This window comes from Talpa occidentalis, unplaced genomic scaffold (assembly GCF_014898055.3).
Source record: "Talpa occidentalis isolate TD23 unplaced genomic scaffold, MPIMG_talOcc4v2.1, whole genome shotgun sequence".
Taxonomy (NCBI): Eukaryota; Metazoa; Chordata; class Mammalia; order Eulipotyphla; family Talpidae; genus Talpa; species Talpa occidentalis.
Genome location: NW_026555331.1, coordinates 100,549,586 through 100,564,403, shown reverse-complemented (window position 1 = coordinate 100,564,403; position 14,818 = coordinate 100,549,586). Strand labels below are relative to the sequence as shown.

The 14,818-nt window shown below is 39.0% G+C and overlaps 1 long non-coding RNA gene across 1 annotated transcript in view; it reads left to right on the top strand.

Annotated features, from left to right (window-relative positions):
- The first annotated feature begins 289 nt into the window (after positions 1–289).
- LOC119243306 (uncharacterized) overlaps positions 290–14,818 on the top strand; it is a 30,581-nt gene continuing 16,052 nt past the window's right edge. The window contains exons 1-2 of the long non-coding RNA XR_005124691.2: positions 290–370; positions 14,286–14,365. This is a non-coding gene — a long non-coding RNA (uncharacterized LOC119243306). The remainder of the gene's footprint in view (positions 371–14,285; positions 14,366–14,818) is intronic.

Genomic DNA, 14,818 nt, shown 5'->3' with positions numbered 1-14,818 from the left:
AACTGCCTGGGTTCAAATTCCTGTTCTACTGGGTTGTTGGAAAAGGCATGATGTCTTTTTTCTATGCAAAAATGTGTCATGACTTTTCCAACAACCCAGGATAATTAACAATTGTGGTTCAATGGGCAGCTATTGAATATCTTGGCTTCATTTTTCTCATTTGTAAAATTGGAGTAGCAATTGTATCTTATGTCATAAAGTTGTTGGATCTGTTAAAGTGTTCGACACCCTACCTGGCATATAGTAGGATGCCAATAAACATGGATACTCTTGTCTCTGCAGTTGACTGAGTTTTTGGAGGCCTCCATCTTTCACTGTCAATGAGTCGTATAGTTTTGAACACTGACTAGGTGCCCAGGATTGATGAAAGGTGGGTGTCTCATTTGTTGAAAATAGTCATCAGAGTTTAGAAATAAAAAATAGTTCAGTTCCTAAAATTTTCTTTGTATGTGTTGCCTTTAAAAAGTTGCAAACTTTAATTTCAAAATAGAAATAAAGAATAAAGTAATACTTTATTCAACAACTAAAAATTATATGTGTATATATTTATTCCATATCACAGTATGGCTTATTAAAGGAAGCATGGATTTCAGAGACAGACTTGTTTTATTAAATACATATTTATTTAATATATATTTTATAAAATATATATTTATTTAAATATATATGTTTTTTTTACATCATTGTTCATTTTTGTATAATGTTGGATTTTCCTCTCAGGTGTAATCCCCATAAAATTCCACCACCAAGTCCACTGTGAACCATCATCAGTCTCTTGTGCTTTTCCCTTTCCTGTTTTGATCCCTCTCCCTCCCCCTCCCCTGCTGTATAACTCTGATTTATAGTTTGCCTGTTAGTTTTGTCTCTCTCTCTTTTTTCTTTCTCTACCCCTTGTTTCGTTTCCCTATATACCTCCTATAAGTGAAACCATCTGATATTTTTCTTTTTTTTTGTTCTGACTTATTTCACTGAGCATAATCCCTTCCAGCTCCATCCATTTTGCTGCAAATGGCATGAGTTTATTTATTTATTTATTTATTTATTTATTTATTTATTTATTTATTTATTTTTGATTACTGAGTAGTATTCCATTGCATGTATATACCACATCTTGATCCAGTCTTTTGTTTTTGGACATCTAAGTTGTTTCCATATCTTATTGTAAATAGTGCTGCATTGAACACATGAGTGCAGATTTCCTTATGAATTAATGATTTTTTTGTCCTTTGGGTATATTCCACAACTCAACAAAAACAAAATAAAGAATCCAATCAAAAAATGGGCAGAAGGGCCTCCCCGGTGGTGCAGCGGTTGAGCGCTGGGTTGCGAAGCTGCCTGCGGCCTCTGCGGCACAGGTTCGATCCCCGGCTGCTTCCCGGCCACTGGAGGAGGGTCCCACATGACACGCAGACCTCTCCTGCCGCCCACTGCTTCCCTCAGCAGTGTACTTCAGTCCTTCTGCCTGCTCTGCTCCCCGCTCTGGCTCTGGTGAATTCTCTCACCCTCCCACGCTTCTGACTGTACCCAGTGCATGTATAAACAAAACAAACAAATAAACAAACAAATAAATATAAATAAAAACATGCCTCTATTAAAAAAAAAAAAAAAAAGGGCAGAAGAGGGCCTCCCAGGTGGCGCAGCGGTTGAGCACTGGGCTGCGAAGCTGCCCGCAGCCTCTGCAGCACCGGTTCGATCCCCGGCCTCTGGGCGAGGGACCCCCATGGCGCACAGACATTTCCTGCCGTCCGCTGCTCCCCTCAGCAGTGTACTTCGTCAGTCTGCCTGTTCTGCTCCCTGCTCTGGCTCTGGCAAATTCTCTCACCCTCCCGTGCTTCTGACTGTATCCAGTGCTTGTATAAATAAATAAATAAATAAATAAATAAATAAATAAATAAATAAATCTTTAAAAAAAAATGGGCAGAAGAGTAAAAAGACACTTCTCCAAAGAGGAAATGCAGATGGCCAATAGGCACATGAGAAAATGCTCAACATCAAATAAGGGGCTTGCAATTGTATGGGGAATATAAAAATAAAATTAAAATTAAAAAAAATGCTCAACATCCCTTATATTTAGGGAAATGCAAATCAAACCCACAATGAGATATCAACTCATACTCCTGAGAATTGCTCACTGTTAAAAAACTGACATCAAATGCTGGAGAGGATGTAGAGAAAAACCTTTTATTTACATTGCTGGTGGGAATGCAAACTGGTCCAACCACTATGGAAAGCTGTGTGAAGAATCATCAAATTACTAAAAATGTACCTACTATATAACCCAACAATTCCACTCGTAGGAGACAGACTTGTTTTAAATCTCAGCACCATCACCTACTGCTTGTACAGTTTTAGTCAACCCCCTGTACCTGAGTTTCCCTCATTTGGAACTTGTGGCAAATAAAACTTCCCTTCTGGGGGTAGTTGTGAGAATCAAATGAAACCCCATCTGTAAAGCAAATTTATTGATATGTAATAAATTGTCAGCAGGTGCTAAGTTTTTAGTGTTGTTATATTAGGTAGAAGTGGGGCAAGGGAAAGAAGGGAAGGAAAGGGAAAAAGACACAAAAGGATCAAGGTAGACAAAGCATGTAGGCGAAAGACAGCCTAAAAACAGATACCAAAGAAGTAAAATAAAATAAAGATTTGGCATATAGATTTCATTTTGTTTTGAAATACTTTGTTTTTTAGTTTTTGTGTAGGTAACATATGCCAGCGACATGAAATTAAAAGGTGCTCAAGTAAAAGTGAAAAATAAATACACTTCAAAAAAAGTTAAAAATAATAGACTTTCGTGATCAGTCCTTTATCATTAGTGTTGTGTGCAAAAATGTTCTCCCAGTTAGTGGGGTTTCTCTTTGTTTTTGTTATTGTCTCTTTTGCTGTGCAGAAGCTCTTTAATTTGATGTAGTCCCAGCTGTTTATCTTTGCCTTCACTATCACTGCTTTGGGTGATGTGTCTGTAAAGATGTCTTTGATGTGAATATCACGTAGTGTTTTGCCTATATTTCCTTCTATGTATTTTATGGTTTCAGCTCTTATGTCTAGTTCTTTAATCCATTTTGAGTTGATTTTTGTGTATGGTGTGAGGTAGTGGTCAAGCTTCATTCTTTTGCATGTAGCGACCCAGTTTTCCCAGCACCATTTATTGAACAAACTTTCTTTGCTCCAATGCATAGTCTTTGCTCCTTTGTCAAAGATTAGTTGACCATAAATCTGTGGGTTTATTTCTGGATTTTCTATTCGATTCCATTGGTCTGTGTGTCTGTTCTTGTTCCAATACCATGCAGTTTTGATGATTATGGCTTTGTAGTAGAGTTTGAAGTCTGGGGGTGTGATGCCTCCATTCCCTTCTTTTTTTTTCAGGAGAGCTTTGGCTATTCCGGGTTTTTGGTGATTCCATATGAATTTCATCAATAATTGTTCTATTTCTTTGAAGAATGACACTCAACAACTACAAAGAAAATAATCCAGTCAAAAAATGGGCAGAAGAGCTACAAAGAAACTTCTCTGAAGAGGAAATGCAAATGGCCCACAGGCATATGAAAAAATGTGCAACATCACTTGTAATCAGGGAAATGCAAATCAAAACTACCATGAGATACCATCTTACACCAGTGAGAATGGCTCATATTAAGAAAACTAGCAACAACAAATGTTGGCGAGGTTGTGGAGAAAAAGGAACTCTCCTGCACTGCTGGTGGGAGTGCAAACTGGTCCAACCACTATGGAGAGCTGTGTGGAGATTTCTGGACCTACTAAACATAGAGCTTCCATATGATCCAGCAATTCCACTCCTAGATATTTACCCAAAGGACACAGAAACATCAATTCCAAAGAACACCTGCACCCCTATGTTTATAGCAGCACTATTTACAATAGCTAAGCTTTGGAAACAGCCCAAATGCCCAAAAAAAGATGACTGGATCAAGAAGATGTGGTACATATACACCATGGAATATTACTCAGCATTCAAAAAAGATAAACACATGCAATTTGCAGCAACATGGATGGCGCTGGAAGGGATCATGCTCAGCAAAATAAGCCAGAAAGAAAAAGAAAAATACCGAATGGTCTCACTCATAGCAGGAACCTAGAAAACTTAAATAAGGGACCAGGAAAATGAATAACTATAAGAAAGTGAAAATCAAAATCAACAAACAACTATGAACCAGAGACACTTTTTGGGGGGTGGGGGTGGGAGGGGAGGGATTGGGGTCAAAATGGGGGGGTTGCAATTGTATGGGGAATATAAAAATAAAATTTATTATTTAAAAAAAAAGTGCTCTCTAGGGCCTCCCTGAGCTGTATTCAGGCCACAAGGGGTTAAGACTTGAAGCTATCCACAGCCACTGCAGGAGTTCCATCCCCAACCAGGGAGATAACCACATGGCGCAGCAGACCTCTCCTGACTCACCCACTGCTCCCCTCAGCAGTGTATTTAGGTCAATCTGCCTGTTCTGCTCCCCACTCTGTCTCTGGTGAATCCTCTCACCTCCCCAAACCTCTGGCCTGTACCCCAGTTCTTGTATGCATAAATAAAAATCTTTTTAAAAAATAAACAAAAAAAAAATAAACCAAATACCAACCAAAAAAATAAATAAATAATAGACTTTCACCCTGTTTGATCCAACCAGTTTACTTCTTTAGGGACAACTACTTATACTGGTTTTTTCTTATGATTCCTTCTCGAAAAACTCCATATATTGATACACAAAATGTTCCTATTTCCCATTATTTAATTAATCATCTACTTATGTGGTGCTGCATTAATTACAACAGTCCACACCTTACTTTCTTTATTGAATGTGTTTTAGCAGTCATTCCTTTTAGGGAGACACAGGGCTGTCTCCTTTTAGCTCTGGTATTCCAGATATTTAGCTAGTCACCTATTGATGGAATTTTAGGTTATTTCCGGTCTTTTGTTATTACTATAAACTACAATGAATATGTGTATTTTCACATGTGTGAGTGTGTCAGTGTTTCCTAGAAATGGAATTGCTTACTCAAACCATATGGGCAATTTTGAAGACAGAGACAGGTTGTTACAATTTAATACTCCCTTCGGCAAGTGTGAGTACAGCTCTTTCTTATACTCTTGCCAGCGCATGTTATTATCTGTCTTAGTGATGTTTGCCAGATAAGGGAGAAACATATCTTAATGTAGTTTTAACTTACATTTCTTATAAGTAAATGAGGTGATTAAACAGATATTTCAGAATAATTTTTCTTTCTTTTTCTGTGAAATCTATGTTCATATCCTTTGTCTGATTTGCTGTTGGTTGTTGATTTGGAGGAGATCCTAGCATACTCCCAAAGGCAAACTTTTGTTTTTTCTCTTGCATTTTAACTTTATCATTCATCTTTCTATTAGTTTATAGTGGTTGGTTTTTGTTTTTGTTTTTGCCTTACAGAACATAGGATTATATGATAGCAGACTTTATATCCTTTTTTAATGGATTTTATGGCATACTTAAAAAGGCTTAGTCTACCCTGATATCACAAGAATATCCTTCTAAGCTTTCTTTGCATATCTTTAAATAACAGGTTTTCAGAGTATTAAGCAAATACAGACTATGTCACATGACAAGATGAACTATTGTCACACTCTGATGTAAATACACACACATAGAAAAAAAAGGAGCTTTCTCTGGAAGGTGGAATAAATTGTACTTTGTGAATGTATATGTGTATGTGTGTGTGTGTGTGTGCTTTTGTTTGTTTCCATTGATCATGTATTACTTTGATACACAGAAAAATATTAAATACAGATTTACTTTTGCCTGCTTGAAACTTCTTTTAAAATATCACTTGGAATATCTTGGAATGCTAGTAATTTTTCCTATTTTGCTTTGGAAACTGTCTTCCAAACAGCTTCCACCCTGAACAGCGTTGGCCTAGACCTAATGACTTCCCTCTCTAAATCCAATGGAATCATTTTAGTCCTAATCTGCTGGCATATTTGAAGCTCTTGACTACACCCTTCAGCTTGGTCTCAGTGCCTTTTCTCTCCCTACTTTTCCTCCCTCCTGTCCTATTGTGGATGCTGCTTTGGTGGTTGACCTTGCTGATTCCTGTGACAGGTGACATTTGGGAGGGCACACTGTGCAACATGTGCTCTAAGTACTTAGCATACATTATATCATTTACTTCTCACTGCAATTTTTAAGGGAATTATTCAACCAGTTTCCTCTAGATGAACATCCAGGTTGTTTTCAGTTTTTTCTCTGTATATGCAAAGCTGCAGGAGACATCCTTATACTTATATTCTTACATAATGAAACATTTATTTCTGAGTTTTTTCAGAAGAGAAAATAGAGAATCAGAAGAGTTAGGCCCAAGATTACCCAGCTAGAAAATGGGAGAGCCAAGATCCAAACTCAGGGACTCTCTGAACAATAGCTCACAAGCACACTAAACTGTCCTAGGCAGCCTTTTCTCTCTGCTTTCTGTGGGCCAGCTTAATACTTGTGGTTTCACTTACTCTTTCTCTTTCATACAAATGGCTCCCACATTTATGTTCATAGCATTGATCTCTCAGGAGAGATTAGCTCTAAACAGACAGTCTAGACAGTTCCACTGTTCATTGCATATTTCTGTTTAGATCCTACCACAGACACCTTAAATTCAGCATGACAATATCATCTAAGATTGTGCATCTGGAAAGACAGGGAATGTTATGATTCAGTTTGATTTGCATGTCCATTGGTCTTTAAGAGCCAATGAATTCTTCTGGAAGATTGGTTGCTTTTCCCTCACAGCTCAAAGTAATTTATTTATGGGAAGGCCCATAAGTTCATTTCCTAAAAATGAACAAGGCTTCCTCTCATGGAGTAATTAGCATTGAAGCCTTGGATCCGTTTACATCCCCAGAGAATCTGTGGTTCAACCCACTGGAATTAGTAATCACGGACAAATCAAGGTAGGGCATTCTGTTTGAAAACAACATTCTAGCAGGAAGAGGAAACTTCCTTTGGAAAGGAATCTTCTGACTGAAAGAATGATTTTTATGTCTTTGCAACTAGTAACAATCACTGTAGGAAGATCATTACCAATTCCAGTCCTCTAGGATAGTGTTTTTCTTTTCTCTATTAATTAAAAAAGTAAATTATAAAAATAACACCTATAACTAGGGCAAGACGGCTGGTCTCTTAATATGACAACTGTTAATGGCTCCATTGTCTTCTATACCTGCAGGGGCTCACATGAATGGATACATGCTGATATCCTAGTTTTACACAAAGGGTTGGATTGCTTGTTTTTTCTAAAGTAATGAAATAATATAATGTGGATTACTCTGCCACTTGCTTTTTTCACTTTATGTCACAAATACTCCATTCAGGTTAGTTAACATAACATTTATTCTTTTTAATAATATGTCACATGCCATGTTCCACAATTTATTCAACAAGTTTCCTCTTGATGAACATCCACATTGTTTTCAGTTTTCTATCGCTATAGGCAAGGCTGCAAGAGCTATCCTTGTACATGTATATTCTTATATAATGAAATATTTATTTTTAAAGAGCCCTAAAAAAGTAAGATTGCCAAACTACAGGGTTGGTTAGTTTCTTAAACTGCATGAATATATCAGCAAAGGAAGGGAAAAGGGAAGTGATGTACTTCTGTCTGCCAGGTACTAGAGTCGGTACTTTCCATAAGTTGTTTAGTTTCATCGTGGTCTTCTGCCTCGAGCCCTGCCCCAATCCCTCATCTATATTACCACAGACGAGCATGTCACTCCTCTGCTTAGAAACCCTGCATGGTTCCCATCTCCAGGGTTAAGGTCAAGCGACTAACATTGTACACAAGGCTCTCCACAGTATAGTGTTGTCGCCCCTCTTCCTCTCACTGAGCATTCCAGAACCCCTTAACTGTTTGCAATAACCTACTTTATGAGGACACTGCCACCTGTTAGGCCTTTGCTCTGCCTTTCTCTCTGTTCCAGTGGCCCTTCCTTACCTCTATCCTGGCTCATTTCTATCTCATCAGTCAGCACTACAGCTATCTCTGACGCTTTCAGAACACATTTTGCAGGTTGGTTTATAAATTAGTGAGGTGAGATTATGTTGTAGAAACTTAAAACCCACATAGTGGTTTAAGACAAGTTTACTGCTTCATATCTGTGTCATTCTCTTGGACAGCTATCCTTTGTGATCTGTCTGATGGAGCTGATGAAGCCTCCACTATTTCATCCTGATCTCTTAGTTGCCTTGGTTGCTATGGCCAGAGAAGAGAGTACTGGGAGTATCATACTGGCAGGAGGTGACCTTGTTACTTCCATTCTCAGTCCACTGGCTAGCTTTATCACATAGCCCTGCCTAACTGCAAGGGGACAGAAGTGTAATCCTCTTATGAGATCAGAGGAAAGGAGAACTGGACATAGGTAATGCTAGAAGCATCTATCGCAAATGAGATGCCACCATTCTGTATGTCTATCAGAGTTATTATGTGGTATTAGAATGACAGTTATTTGTATTTCCCCTACCAGATTATGTGCTTCTGGAAGGGAGAAGCTTTTATCTTGTTTATTGTCATACATCCCATCTCTGGCAAAGTGTCTGGCACATAAGAAATGACTAAGAAATAGTTGTTGAACAAACCTATTCATATAAATTAATAATCTACATTTTATAGGTAGGGGACACTGAAGATCAGAAAGATCAGTTAACCCACTGTGATCACATAGCTGTGGGGTAGGAAAGCTGGATCAAACCCAAGTCTATCAGATGCCAAAATTTATACATTTAGGAAATGTCCTAGAGGTTACAAATCCCAGGTCTGATTTGGCCAATAAGCAGTTCATCCATGGAGAAAGAATTCAATCTTAGAGATCTCAGATTCCTAACAGCCTCTTTAGTACTCAATCTGGGATACACAAGGAAGGATGTGTCTAGCAAGGGGCCTTCTCTTTGTATCCTGGAAGCCTGTGTTGAAAAATAAAGCAGATTTTTATGACCCAATATCTCCTACCATGGACTTAAGGTAGAATAATCAGTTCCTAGCCAAACCAAAAGACATTTAGGTCACCATCAGAGCATCCCTCTGTCCTCACTTAATATATCTGAATTTAAATAAATCCCCCACTTTCATACAATTTATGTGGCTATAGATTGCTGTAGAATTGGAGTCTGAAGTTGATAACTGAATTTGAGTTCCCAACTCTGCAACATTCCCTCCCACCCCTCACTACTGGATTTCTCTGAGCCTCCCTTTTCATATAAAACACTCACTACAAGAAAACTCACTTCACTATAATTTTGTGTAGATCACAAACTGCTACGTTTGTGGTCCATTGACCAAAATTCCAACAAAGCTTCTTCATTTCCACATGATTATGGAAACCGCAAGATCCCAAGATCTGTAGTCAGCAAACTGGAGACCCAGGAGTGTTGGTGATGTGGTTGTAATCTGGGCCCAAGCCCTGATAACCGGGGGAGTAAATGGTGTAAGTTCTAGTGTGAGAACAGGAGAATACCATGTCCCTGGTCAGCAGTTAAGCAGTGAGAGAGATACAGAGAGAGAAGGAAGGAGGGAAGGTCTACTTGAGTGAATTCTGCTTTACTCATCCTTTTTTTGTATTGTATGTTGTCTTCAGTGGATTGGATGAGACCCACCTTCACTGGGGAAAGCAATCTCCTTTACTCAGTCTACCTATTCAAATGTTATCTAATCTAGGAACATTCTCAAAGACATAACCAGAATAATATTTAACTAAATATCTGGGCACCCCATGACCCAATCAAGTTGACACATACAATTTACCATCACACCTAACCATCCTGATATTCCCATAGTTTGTACTACTTGTTAATTTTTTTATAGGACTCTTAATGCTCACATTCCTTCTATGTGGGTATTTTAAATTGTTAAAAAAAAAACATTAAAAGAGAAAGTCCTGGAAATAGAATGATTTTACCATCTAAAAACATTTTAAAATGAAATTGTTTGACAAATTCAATAAAAAAATCTGTTCAAAATAACCCTACCCCACTGAACCTGTTTTCTATTGCCTTCATTATTTATGTTTAATATTTGTAATATAAAAATGGGACTTATTTTTAGAGCAGTTTTAGATTCACAATAAACTTGAGTGGATGGTGCAGAGATTTCTCATATAACCACTATGCTGACAAATGCACAGCCTCCCCCACCATCAGCAACCTGTACCAGAGTGGTACATTTTTCACAATCAATGAATTTACACAAAACATCATTATCACCCCAAATCCACAGTTTACATAGGGTTCATTCCTGGTATTACACATTTTGTGGATTTCGACGAATGTATAATGATACATATGCACTGTTAGGTTATCATACAGAGTAGTTTCATTACCCTAAAATTCCTCTCTGCCCTGCCTATTCATCCTTCCCTTTCCTCAACCCCTGGCAAGCATGATCCTTTTATTATTTACACAGTTTTATTTTTTACAGCATGTCATATCATTTTTTAAATTGGCGTCTTTAATTTGGTAACAGACATTTAAGTTTTCTTCATTTTTTTCCTCATAGGTTGAATGCTCATCCTTGATTTATTTTATCATAGCACTTTGCACTAACTGAGATCTTATTTATTTGCATGCATGTTTATTGTTCATCTCTTCTACTAGTATGGAAACTTCTGGAAGGCAGGGACTTTATTTTACTACCACTGAATTCCAATCCTTATAAAATGTTTAGTATACAGTAAGAGCGCAAAAAAATTTTTTGAATGAATGAACAAATGAATCTTTTATAACTGTAAGCCTCTCACTTAGGGAATTGTCCCTGACATGTGTGGTGCAAGAGTTCATCTGATACTGCTGTTTCAGTGGGATTTAACTGTAATGGACTCTTAAAGCAAATGCTTGCCACCATTTTGGTTGGGATATGGGACTGGAGCGTTCATCAGTGATAAATAAAATAGAAGAAAGCATAGGTTTCCAGCAAGATACTATTTTATTTTTTTAATGCAGAAATAGAATATATTTTTTTTTTTTTTTAATAGAGGCATGTTTTATTTATTTATTTGTTTGTTTGTTTGTTTTGTTTATACATGCACTGGGTACAGTCAGAAGCGCGGGAGGGTGAGAGAATTCACCAGAGCCAGAGCGGGGAGCAGAGCAGGCAGAAGGACCGAAGTACACTGCTGAGGGGAGCAGCGGGCGGCAGGAGAGGTCTGTCCCGCCATGTGGGACCCTCCTTCGGTGGCCGGGGAGCAGCCGGGGATCGAACCGGCGCCGCAGAGGCCGCGGGCAGCTTCGCAACCCAGCGCTCAACCGCTGCGCCACCGGGGAGGCCCAGAAATAGAATATAAATGGGAAGTGGGACTATTTAATTTTGCTTCTTGTGATAGCTGTTTAAAATGTTAAAACATTTTCTATTATAATACTCACTGACCCCTAATCCCAAAAAGAGCAACCTCTCTACAAGTACTAGAATTGTTGTGGAAATATGTAATATTTTTATGTAGTAGGTGATAGATTACCTCACTCCCTACACTTGCATGTACTAAATGGTACACCTTTGTTTCACTTTAACTGATAGGTTATCATTTAACCCTTCATGAATCCTTTCCTAATGGGCAGCAAGAAAGTCTAATTCTGCCAGTTAGTAGGAGCTCAGACTCTTCTGCTTTAAAGTTTCCTTTTGCTTTGAAATAACTCCTTTAGAGGAAATGCTTGGTCCTTAGGCACTCTTCTCCTTGCCCAAGATGGCACCTTGGGGGACTTATCTGGGCACTTACTGTTACTTGTAGTGGTAGTGAGGTCACATTTGTCCCCCTTGTCAACCTGCTGCTTCTGAAACCAGCAGCAAGTGGATGAAAGGCCTTTTCTCCCTCAGCTTAGTTCTTCAACTGACTTGGTGCCTCTGCCATTCCCCTGAGGCAGGCCTGGGAGTTTTCAGCAACATAGCCTTTCCCTCATAGTTTCTCTGGAACCTCCTTTGTAGGCTGGCCAGCCAAATCTACCAGATACTTTCTGTGTGCCTTTCCAAAACACAAAGAAATTTGTGCGTCATCTCACTTCATATGGCAGCTAAGGCAGGTGGCTCATTAAATTCAGGTCTTTTTTTCTACCTCATTTGATACAATATGTGTGAAATATCCTCCTTGTCAAATGGAAAGGAGCAAGAGGCACTGTGTTTTCCACTTTCGCCTCAATCTAGCATTCACCTTTGGAGACTCTGGTTTGGGAGGCAGAATTTCCATAACATTCATATCTGATCCTTTGCCTTCTGTCTATCTCTCTTCCCACACAACCCCCCTGAGCCTGAAGATTGGGCTTTTCTTCTTCTGTTTGCGAGGGTCTTCTATGCCATATCTTCCTCCATCCCAACTCTAATGGTCTACTTTAGTCTAAAAACTAAGTTCAGAGTTCAGGGAAAGAAATAAGCTTGTTGAAAATAGAACATATATACACTTGGGAAATACTTTTAAAAAATGACTTCAGGTCCATGTATATACCTTTTAACTAGCTTAACTAATCAAATAAATCTATCTTGTTCTTTTAAAGAGCTGCATAATATACCATAAAAGTAACTTATTTTATTTAGGCAGTCTCCTACTAAAATGCATTTAAATAATTTCCAGTCACTTTCTATACAAACAATGCTTTGGTGGATATTACTAAAGATAGTTGTGGTCTTCTTGCATATTTGTGTAGTTTATCCTTTGACTGTTATCTCTAGCAATGGAATTGCTGAATCAACAATGTGTGCATTTAAGATTATCTTTAAAATTCTAGCACTTTATAGTTTTGTAACAGAGCCCTTACCCAGGCCTTGCCAAGAGGGCATGCTGGCTTTATTGGCGCTATACTGTGGACAAGTCGATGTAGGCTGCTACAAAAACTGTTGTAGCAGGAGCAGCAGCAGTGGTAGCAGCAGTTTGGTGGGCATCAGGAAGCTCTGGCAGCAGAGGCAAACCTCAAGCCTGCAACTTCCGACCCTGCGCCACTTGGAGGCATGTTGGTCCCTGCTGGGACAGCTCCAGGTCTGTAGCTACCTGAAGCCCACTGGCCCATAAGCCTGCCCTGACCTGAGTGCAGGCTAGTCTAGGCAGGAGCTAGGATTTTCCCTTTTCTATCTAGCTGCAGGATTATAAATGGACCAGTCATATCCCAACTCTTAAATTGTCATTCAAATCTTAATTATGTGAATTGAAAATGGCGCAAATTTGATTGGTGCTTAAATGGCACCAATCAGGATCAGAAATGGATCAATCAGGTTTGAGCTCAATGGACCAATCAGGTTTGAGCTAAATGATCAATCAGGTTCAAACTCAGTGAACTAATCACATTTCAATGATTATTCAAAGCTTGAGTTAAGTATGCAGTTTGAAAATACTTGAAAACCTTGACTGATGTTAGTGGGACCAATCAGACACTTAGGATTGAAAAACAGACATATCAGGCTTGTAGGTTGGGGTACCCTGAAGAGGATATAAGGTAGAGCCAGAGCCCACTTGACTCACTCAACAACCAGCCTCTGAAGAGAGAAGGATTCAGCAGACCTCTGTAGTCTTATAGAGTTCCATGCCTCTGTACATCTTCACAGACACCCAACTGCTGCATCTGCCCCTGGCCCTTCCTCTGACATGGCCTGCAAGTAAAACTGTTGGCTTTGACCTGGTGTCTTAAAAAGCTGTTGGCTGTTGGTTCATACCAGTAGCTCACAAAGACCCATAGCACTGGTGTTTTTGACACCACTTCCTGGTGACTGATGCTGACTGTCACTACTGATTGGTGACCAGCACTCTGTCTGGCCACCTTTGAGAGCTGTCTACTACCTCTGAGTCTCTGGTACTACCTTTTGGTGCTGTTGATTTCCACTGTTGTTCAGTCCAGCATCTGGTGCTGTCCACCCTGGCATTCAGACTGTTCCTGAAGGCTGCTGCAGTGTCATCTCAGCACCCCCATCTGTGAGTACCTACAGCTGCTACTGTGATTTGGACCTGGTGCACTGCTGACTTGTGTGCCACCAGTTTCAGGCCTTTGTTGATGGGGCAGCACCATCTGGCATGAACAGAATTTCTTTGGGACTGCTAGACACTGTGGAAATTTTCTGGGGTGAGAGAAGCCACTTGTGGCTTTACACACTCTTTCCTTTTCCCAATCTCCTGTTTGTCAAATAACCCTATTATTGCTGGACCCTGAGCTTGACTGGTATCTTGCAATTTAGCACATGGGTGAGATCCCACAGACAGTGACCTGTCCCTAAGTTGGCACTCTCCTTGGTACAGTTACGTACTATTTTAGCACTGTTTCAGTTTCACTTACTGATGAAAGTCACATTTTCCTTTTAAGATAATGGCTTTTACATTTATGCCAGCGATTATTTGGAAAGAAGAGAGGACAAAGCAGGAAGAAAGGAGATGTGTCATTTGGTAAGTCACAGTGTAAATAAAGTGTGGCATAGATTCATGGATGTTCAAATCATATAGAGCTTGGCGAGAATTCCAAATCTTCCATTTAATAGCTGTGTGACTTCAGTTTCCCTATTTATATGGGTTGTTGTAAAGATCAAATCAGATAATACATGTATTTAGTATTCAATAAATGCTTATTGTTTGTAGTGTTACTTAGTACTGCTATGCTAGATATTCAGTATATACCAGGCACTATACTAGGCTTTATTCTAGACTAGTTGTACACAGCACAAGCCCATTGGAAACCATCAAATCTTCAAAAAGGTCTAAGTGTCCTGGAAACTCAGATCTATTTTGAACATAATTTATGTGGTTAATTAAAAAATCAATTGCAAAGAAACAGTTTCTTCTTGGTAGTTTGATGCTTTTGAGGAGGTCTCTTTTAATTTTGTATGACTTTCTTGAAAGCAT